The sequence below is a fragment of the Anneissia japonica genome, unplaced genomic scaffold, assembly GCF_011630105.1.
Source record: "Anneissia japonica isolate Jap-2015-1 unplaced genomic scaffold, ASM1163010v1 scaffold1594_len1068242_cov183, whole genome shotgun sequence".
NCBI lineage: Eukaryota > Metazoa > Echinodermata > Crinoidea > Comatulida > Comatulidae > Anneissia > Anneissia japonica.
In genome coordinates, this window is record NW_022722535.1 from 1 (window position 1) to 7,804 (window position 7,804).

The following is a 7,804-nucleotide window of genomic DNA, read 5'->3' on the forward strand; positions in this document are numbered from 1 at the left end:
ATTAGAAACGTTACCCGTTAATGCTGTGACTTTATAAATTATGATTGTATTCCGGTCTGCTATGGAAAAAACTACACCCCTAAAATGTTACCTTCCCCTCACTTCCCCCTTCCAGATTTCAGACGCTGGCGCCGCCACTGATTAGTGTGTTAACCCGAGCTGAACCAATAAGAATAAACCTGTCGCACGATTGATGAAATATAATAAACCGAGACACATAAGCGAACACATGTCATTAAATTTATCTATAATATAAGCATTTCCGTAATAATGATCAAAAAATGAACATTATAAACCAATTTTGGCATACTAATATAACAATTAAGAAAATAATAATTTCGATTCCATTGCTTGCTTTGCATACAAATTCAACGAAAGTTGCATAATGAATCATTGTACAAAGTTGTTACAGGTGAGGCTCGACGTCGTTTACGGGTCAGCTTACTTCCAACTCTACATATTTATTTTTTATCTATCGGTAAATTTCCATTCAATTTATAATCAGGCGGTACTGGGTATGGACAACACGATTGCCTGCTCCAAGTAAGTTTCGATTTTCTGCAAATCCCCTTTGTTCTTTATTATCCAGTAGAGGCGGTGTTGAGAAATGTCAGACCAGACATCCGTGCATTTTCTCCATTTCCGTTCTTTCCTTATTTTTTTTTCTTTTCTGTCTGTTTTTTAGTCCATTGAAAATTTACATTTTTTTTTTTTTTGGTTTTGTGTTGCAAAGCAACTCAAATTTTGTTTGCCTTTTAATAGAACCAATATTTTACGCATTGCATTTTTAAAGTAAAACTGGTCCCATCGAATCCACTTCAGACAACCTGAGAAAGCACAAGTGCATTAACGCCAGATACTAGGATACCAAAGGTGAGTAAAGCCTTGTTTCTTTTTTTAATTTTGAAGGTTGTAAACATTAATTTGGTTGTAAATGATAAACATACCAGTCAAAAGTAAAAGAATTCTTGCTCACGACAAACTTAATTGTTTCTAATATTTCTTATTCACTGAATTCTTAATTTAATATTTATTCCTAGTCTATTCTTCATTAAAATAATTTATTATTTCTTTATAAGAAAAAAAATTCGAAATTCTTAGTATAGGCCTATAACAACTTCGTAATCAATTATTAAAACTATTCTTCATTGCATAATGATAATAACAATACATAAATAATCAGTGCTGCAAGATGTTATCTAATTTGTGGTTATCCCAGTATTTTCTCTCTGTTTAAACAACAGTGGGTTGGGAATACCTTTGTGTATATCCCCCAACCCACAAGCTACCCGAGACCAATTTTCAAGAGCTGAGCGCAGACAATTTTGTGAATTATTCATGGTTTTGGTAGGTAAAGCTGATCTCCCAAGGACTCCCAAAGTGTAGGAGTACGGTTTAACAGGAGGTGTAGAAAATGTTAAAATATCCCATTATTTTACCAATAAAAGTTCATCTTATTTTCTCTTCCGTCTGGTGTTTTTGGCAAATAAGAAACAATTTTGTTAAATATTTTCCACCCTCCTCTGACTATCTTAACAATTATTTCGCGAAACAAGGTATGAAAGCAGTCACCCCGTATGTTATTATTATTTTAATCAATTATTTTTCTATTCTTTATAACTTCCTTTTGAATTAAATTTTCAGTTCCTAACTTAGATCTATTTCTTGGTACAGTAGGCTACCCTTTGCAGGGATCATATAACCGGAAAAGAATCTTGTCTACATCAAATTGATTGGTGACTGGTCCACCACCGCAGTTTAATAGGCGCAGCATCAGTCATAAGCAGGCTTGCCTTAACACTTCAAGCCGTATTGGACCTGATAGGTAAGAAATTCACAATCACACGAGCATCGGCTTTGCGAGGAAAGCCACATTTGGTAGTGAAATCTGGGAGCGTTTTAGAGGTAGAGTAAGCGAAAACGACACCTCCAAGGAAGGAGGCGAGAAAATTACGATGTTAGGGTAAAACAGTACGTTAAAATACAATAAATTAAGGAACATCATTTTGAAAGATTGTGTATATTCTGTGTTTACGTCAATTATTCGGATCCGCGTAGGTAATTTTCCAGCCTATCGACGCGTGGTTAAACGGGTCCTGGTACTATATTTAATTTAGACCACCTAACTTAGTTTCTTTAAAACCATTAAAACACAGGTGTATTAACACGGGCTTTTTTCTAGAATTAACCGATTGTTTAGGGTTTCTGAAAATGGCTTCAACGTGGCGATTTCCAATTACAAAACAAGACACAGACGACCGCGAGTTCCGTAGTGTTGGTACGGCAAGCACCACCGTAGAAAATAGTTATATTTCCACACCTAAATTTATAACATCAATAAGTTTGACGCAAGTAACCGACCCACCAAGGAAAGAAAACAAATAAGAATCGAATAAACAGTTGTATGTGTAGAGTTAATGGATTGAAATGCATTGATTGAACTCAACAGATAAAGGATATAAACTGGGTGATGTTGCATACAGTCCAACATTGCGTTTCCGCGTACCCATATCAAGCACCATCCACCGGTGCACTTTTTCAGTTTTACTAAATTTCACTGATAATGCCGCCGTTTTGACTACATAGTCCCTAGTAGTGCCAATTACATACATTATTTTTCAGTATAATATGCAAATATTTGAATCACATAATATTTCAAAACCAAAGTCATTAATCAAGTTTATCAACGTCAGTAGTCGTCTTATTATGTACAGTGTACAAGTAAAATAGGCCTAATCAACAAAATGTGTTTGATTTACGGGGTCAATCTCCTGTCACAACAAAATTGAGAATCTGATGTAAACTGCAGTTTGTACTGTCATGGGATTTAAAGGCATTGTTGAACATTAGTTAAAGTCAGACTCCGGAGGAAAACAATTTTTTGATATGTTGTAGAACTGATTTTTCCAAGACAGAAAAAAGTTGTTTGACGAAAAACTGGGGAACGGTAAACGAGCTACAGATTTTTGAATTTTTAAAAACTGGGGGAAAAAGCGGCGTAACCGCCCATTTTTACACCTTTTTCCCCCCAGTTTTTAAATATTAAAAAATCTGTATCTCATTCACCTTTGCTCAGTTTTTCGTCAAACAACTTTTTTCTGTCTTAGAAAAATCAGTTGTACAACATATCAAAATTTTTTTTTCCTCCGGAGCCTGACTTTAAAAGGTCGACGAGGAAGGATAGGCAAAACTGGGTGGTGTTGAATAGAGCAACGGTGCGTTTCCGTGTAACTGTTGCAAAATATTAAAATTTATTATGGATTATAATCATCAATGATTGATGGAGAGGTAATTTCACCTTCACACTACAATTTAGCGAAAATGTCCGGTGTGACTATATTTAATTTAATTTAGTGGTTCATAGTAAAACTTAAATTCTGAATTGCCAAATATTATTGATCATTCATTATCATACAGAATGTCCGTACCAATATACCAATCAAGAGGCAGACCACGGGCTCGTAATGTTGAAGTGTACGCTACTCAGACAATTTTGGGTCTTATGTAGTGATGTCGTAAAGGTTACGACGTTTGGCTGATCAACTGTGATTTGAAGCAGTATGTTCCATTCAACTGAAGTTTTAATAAAAAAAAAAAAAAAAGGAGTTTGTGAATTCCTCTTTTTTAGCGTAGTGCTTCAAAGTGTCCTCTCGTGGTCAACATGTTGTTTCTCTCTTTTCTTACGTAGAATTTTATGATCCACATTCAGTTGACCATTCCTAATTTTGAATAGTGTAGCTAGCCTATGTATCTTCAATCTTTCAATTTGCAGGGGTTTCCAGCTGAGGTCCGAGCATTTGAGATATACGCTTGAGTCCCTTTTGTAGGAGCGTTATGAACAAATCGGGCACAAAAGGTAAGTATAGGCATTGAGAAAATAGTTCTATTTTCTTTATGGTATAGTCATACTGTATTTCCTTTGAAGGCTGTAAACAGTTGGTTGTATATTATAAAACATACCAGTTAAAATGATTCTTACTCATTAAACTTAATTCCTCTTGTATTTATTATTCAATGAATTCTTCGTTAGTATTTGTTCATTAGTTTATTCTTCATTATATAATTTATTATTTCTTTATAATATGAAAACAGTAGATAAACAAAACTTCGAAATGTTAACCTATTCGGTTTTATAACTATTCTTCATTACATGATGTTAATAACAATATATTACTGTAATTAGTGCTTAAAGATGTTAATTAATGTGTGATAATCCCAGTATTTTCTCTCTGTATAGTGGGTTGGGAGAACATCTGATTTTGTAAGCCGTTCTGTATGCCCCCCTCTCCACCACCCAAGCTTCCTGAGACCAATGATAATTCGTTATTATTGCAATTCGTTTGTACGGAATGCTAATCCGTTTGTACTTAATTCGTTCGTACTGATTACTAATTCGTTTGTACGGATTACAATGCGTTCGGTTATTAATTCGTTCTTACTGATTACTAACCCGTTTGTGGGATTACTAATTAATTTGTACGGATTTCTAATCCGTTTGTACAGATTGCTAATTCGTTCGTACTTATTACTAATTCGTTTGTACGGATTACAATTCGTTGGAAAGTGTTGCGGTACTAATTCGTTCGTACAGATTACTAATTAGTTTGTACGGATTACTAATTAGTTTGTACGGATTATAGTACGGATTAATAATCCGTACGAACGGATTACTACTTAATTGGCACTAATGGGCTTTCGTAGTAATTGGCTGGTCTAGCTAGGAAGGAGTGGGATGTACGTCCTTTTCGCTACCCCATGGATCCACCACTTAGAATCGCTCACCCGACCGGCGACAGTCGCCGACAGGTGTCAGGAGGTTGAACCTGGTCCAACTTTGCCGATTGCGTTGGCAGACGAATCGGGGTGCCTTCCTGACTGCGTCCGGGCAGCTAGCAATGCATCCTGAATCGTCTGCAACGCAATCTGCAAAGTTTAACCAGATTCAACCTAGCCGACAGACGTCGGCGACTGTCGCCGATAGGCTGAGCGATTTTATGGAAACCGAGCTTTATAGTACTGTAGTCGATGTATGTCGAAATAACATAAATTCATTTTAACAAACAACGTCTTTCTTATACAGAATTCTTGTGTTTTGTCATCTGTTTTAGCAAGTACCTCTACCTTCCAAGACATATTCGATACTAGAATCAACTTCACCAAACAGTATATCAATTGCTGTCTGAGAACATTTAAATTAAACAAGTTTGTTTGCTCATCTGATTGACGCACAAAAAATATAACATGAATGACACCGACATGACGGATATAAACACTCATTGTAGTTCTTTCAAATTGTATGGTTACCTTTATTCAAATACAAACTTCGTCACAGCCGGAATGGCTAGTGCCTATTTAACGATAATAATTTGCGTTGCAGCCATTTTTGAAAACGCGTTCGTAATCTTCACTGTCTGTTGCATCCCGAACCTAAGGAAAAAGTCAAGTGTTTTGATAGTTAATCTTGCAGTCGTCGATTTGATAAGTGGGTGTCTTAACTTCACTATTATGGTTCTGGTCCTATCAACTACCGATTACATTCCGTATGCAAATAGTATTTTAGCTACAACGTTGATGATAATGTTTTGGTCTTTAATTTTTGTTCTTGCTGCGAGTTTGGAACGCATCTTAGCTGTCGCTGCTCCAGTTAGATATGGTCAGATTATAAGTAAATGTAGATTAGCTATCATATCAATATTACTGTGGTTATTACCGGTTTTTTTAATTGCATTACCTGCTATTTTCAATTGCCAGTTCGTGTATATATACATACATTTTGCAATGACGCTTAGCGTGGTACTCGTGTATATTTTAATTTTCGTTATTTTGAAACGCAAATCCAATAGACACGAAGTTGGGGGTATCTCTGGAGCTGCTCGTCAGGCCCGATTTCGGTCGCTCTTCGTTACATTTGGGATTTTAGTGTGTTCACTGATCATTTGTTTATTACCAATACAATTAATAATGATATGTTATATACATCGCTTGGGATCGCCGGAGTTTGCGGGAAAAATATCCGCAATTATGTTACCGTTTCTGATGCTTAATTCAGCACTAAATCCGATTATATATTGGTGGCGTATTCCGAAATTCAGAGAAGGTTACAAGAATCTAGCACGTTGCCATAGGCACCAGAAGGATGACAAAAGTAAAATTCAAAGCGGTACTGGTACAGTCAAAACCAAAGAGGAACGCCCAGAGAGAGAAGAGCCTTGTATTTTATATGAATAAGCCCGAGAACACATTATTGGTTATCAATATAATAGAGTTAAGGCTGTAGACATTATCTACATTTATTGATACCAATAAACATACTGTATGATCATGGAGAATATTTCAAAATGATAGTTCATATGCTTTTCGTAGTTTTAAGGTAATTTTGTTTTGAGCAAGTTTGAGCAAGAAATTTTGCGCGTGTACCAAAGTAAAACTCAGCACGGTACGATAAAAACCAAACCAGAAAGAGCCCTGTATTTTATAAAATTGGCCCAACCGGGACACATTATCGGTTGCTATAAATAATATAGATTTAATTAGGCTGTAGACGGTATATTTTAATAAAAATAGACATACATTAACAGTAAATCTTCTATAACGGTAAAAATGTAAATAAAATAATACATTTTGGAGAAAAACCTACAAAGCGTGCGTGTGGCATCATGAAAGTTCCCTAATGAATTCGCTTTAAAGTTAATTAAATTATTAACGAGAATTACTATTTCACAAGAAGTTAGTTTCTAATGGACTTTGGATCACCTATTGGTATGTAGTTTAAAAGACACTTTGACCTTTTATCTTTGAGATATTTGTCATTATTCATCTGAACTCTTTTGGATTTTTTGCTAGTCCCGCTACAACAGGACAAGCTTTAACCAAGCCAAGCGGTTCTCAAACAAAAGGCACTGTGATCTGTTTATTGGACCTTACTGTCCAGCCTTTGTCTTGGCCTTAGGTTTTATTATGTCTATACTTTAACTACAGCAGTATAGTGAATACGAATTTCCAGAACACTGGTGAACACGTTAATAATTACGAATAGGCCTATTACTGTATTTAATTTGTGATTATTCCGATCCGTTAAGGCCTTTGCCTGTCTCTTATACACATCTAGATGTGTATAAGAGACAGTTACTAACCCGTTTGTGGGATTACTAATTAATTTGTACGGATTTCTAATCCGTTTGTACAGATTGCTAATTCGTTCGTACTTATTACTAATTCGTTTGTACGGATTACAATTCGTTGGAAAGTGTTGCGGTACTAATTCGTTCGTACAGATTACTAATTAGTTTGTACGGATTACTAATTAGTTTGTACGGATTATAGTACGGATTAATAATCCGTACGAACGGATTACTACTTAATTGGCACTAATGGGCTTTCGTAGTAATTGGCTGGTCTAGCTAGGAAGGAGTGGGATGTACGTCCTTTTCGCTACCCCCTGGATCCACCACTTAGAATCGCTCACCCGACCGGCGACTGTCGCCGACAGGTGTCAGGATAACCAGGTGCAACTTTGCCGATTGCGTTTGCAGACGAATCGGGGTGCCTTCCTGACTGCGTCTGGGCAGCTAGCATCCTGATTCGTCTGAAACGCAATCTGCAAAGTTGAACCAGATTCAACCTTGCCAACAGCCGTCGGTGACTGTCGCCGATAGGCTGAGCGACTATGGGCCCGTTTACGAACTTTCGAAAACCGGATAACTCAAGCCTGAGGTGATAATTAATCATTCCTCAACTAGCTATAATTACTAAAACATCTGGACTTTCCGGGCTTATCCTTATTATAGTTCTGATCCTACCAACT

At 36.3% G+C, this 7,804-nt stretch overlaps 1 long non-coding RNA gene across 2 annotated transcripts; it reads left to right on the forward strand.

The window, feature by feature from the left end:
• Window positions 1-161: 161 nt before the first annotated feature.
• Window positions 162-5,855, forward strand: LOC117111958. 2 transcript variants are annotated; one of them, XR_004445942.1, is made up of 5 exons: window positions 162-543; window positions 763-873; window positions 1,675-1,825; window positions 3,773-3,856; window positions 5,081-5,855. It is a non-coding gene; the product is annotated as an uncharacterized LOC117111958 (long non-coding RNA). The 2 variants fall into 2 exon arrangements; XR_004445943.1 differs by lacking the exon at window positions 1,675-1,825.
• Window positions 5,856-7,804: the final 1,949 nt, after the last annotated feature.